Genomic DNA, 2,197 nt, shown 5'->3' with positions numbered 1-2,197 from the left:
TGCAGAGAACAGCCAGTTTGGACTGCAGTGAAAATCAGGTCATTGTGGACACTGGGTACAAAATGCTTCAAAACTAGTGATAAGTACATAGTGGACCTGACAGAGAAGTTGAAATTTTAAGACGGATTAGAAGTGAGCTGACTAACTGCAGAAAAAAGCTCTACAAAAGAGAACTGTAACTATGGTACCCTGCCTTGCTCTATAATATTTTTTTTTTCGGTCAGGAGACTTGAACTCTGGGCCTGGGCGCTATGCCTGAGCTCTTCAGCTCCAGGTTAATTGGAGATAAGTCTCACTGACTTTTGTGCCCAGGCTGGTTTTGAACTATGATACTCAAATCTCAGCCTCCCGACTAGCTAGGATTACAGGTGTGAGCCACTGGCGCCTGGTTTATAATATTAATTCTTAAACAATGGCTGAAGTACTAAGTACTATTAACTATATAACAGGAGGTAAAGTGCATCACATGGAAGTATGCCTAAAGGTTAAAATCAAATAAGCAGAATGAAGAAAAAAAATTTTTTGAACGCAGTACCTGAGCATTTTGCTCAAGGCTAGCTAGTGCTCTCCCACTTGAGTCACAGCTCCACTTCCAGCTTTTTTGGTGATTAATTGGAGACAAAAAAGCCTCAAGGACTTTTCTGTCCAGGCGGAAGTCAACCATGATCCTCAGATCTGTCTCCCAAGTGGCAAGAATTACAGGTGTGAGCCACCAGTGCCTGGCAACAGAGAAAAATTTTCATTCGAATGATTACATCTGAGAAGGAAAGGAAGGTTCTGGCAGAGACAACTTCTCACCAAAAAGCATTTGGAACTTGAAGTTGTGCCGCACATTACTGTATTTGATCTATAAAAGCAAAGGGCAAAACAGCAAAGAACATCACCATGGCCTGATTTGTTTTTAGACAATATATTTATTTGGAAATTTCAAATTTTTAACATTAGGAAAAATGTGATATTTCAGTTCACTGAGTCGTCTATGGGTTAAAGAGGTCCTCAAATATGTCACCAGACCACTGGAACTCTGCTCATCACACCTCTAGTAACAGCAGCTCTGCTCTAGTCCCTCCCCCTCCCCTCAAGCTCACCATGTTCTCAAAGAACAAAACTTTACAAGGTAAACAACAAAGAAGGGCCACACAGAATCTGCAAGGCAGTGTCTATCCCTCAAAGGAGGCAGTGGGGCTGCCCCCTCACCAACCCAGCTTTTCATTTCCGGTGCATCGTCCACTGGTTTCCCCATCCGTGGAGAAACCTCTTTCCGTTTACATTCCCCTTCCCATAATTCCAAATGCAGCCTTAGCAGTCTATACTCAGGTAAGCATCGGGCCATAACCTGATAAGAATAGATGCTCCTTAGTATTATAAATAAGGCTTGCCATGCATGTTGCCAGAGACTAATATAGGTATAATAATTTTTAAAAGAATGGCATTTTATCAAATCTATGCGTAGTTAAAACTTATACTCACAGACCCTGTACTTTTAAAACGGAGTGCTAACCATGGGGAATGATGCCAGGACCTTGTTATTTGAGCAAGATACTTTGTTTGTTTCTATTAGTGTAGAACACACTAACAGGATATTAACTTCATGATCCAATAAACATATCACTCTTCTTGAACGATCACCCTATTAGGTAGTACAATTACTTTTCCAGCTTATTTTTTAACTGCCTTATGATAGCAATACAATTTCTTAGCTTTTACTTATTGAACAATTCCTTCAATTGAGAAACTTTTCCTGTCAAAATACTTCCTGACAAATTGATACATTTCTCTCATTTCCTATTTAACCTAGGTTAAAATTAAGACTATGATACATGAATATGACATAAGTGCTTCCAAAACAAAAACGATCAGCTTCCCAGAAACTATATGAATGTTTCACTTCCTTCTACAGCCATTCCCTTGGTGCTCAAATGGCAGGAGGCAGGCAAGAACACAGGCCACCTGTGCCCTTGGAAAACCTACTGCAATCCTACTCACTTTTGCTCAGCAGAATCCTTGCTCCTTCAGTCAGAAAGGAGGTGGAAGATAATAATCCGCCCTCCCCAAAGTTTGAAGAAACCTCTCTTGCGCTCATGAAATGTTCCAGAAAATGAACTGATATGTGTGAGATTATTGGAGGTGGGGGGAGAAGCATGCTAAAGGACTGACTCCCCTTCCCACAAAAAAAGAGGCTACTTTTGATAAGGAA

Source organism: Megascapheus bottae, chromosome 8 (genome assembly GCF_031878675.1).
Source record: "Megascapheus bottae isolate mThoBot1 chromosome 8, mThoBot2.hap1, whole genome shotgun sequence".
Taxonomy (NCBI): Eukaryota; Metazoa; Chordata; class Mammalia; order Rodentia; family Geomyidae; genus Megascapheus; species Megascapheus bottae.
The sequence above is the reverse complement of the archived record's forward strand: the minus strand, read 5'-3'. Positions refer to the sequence as shown.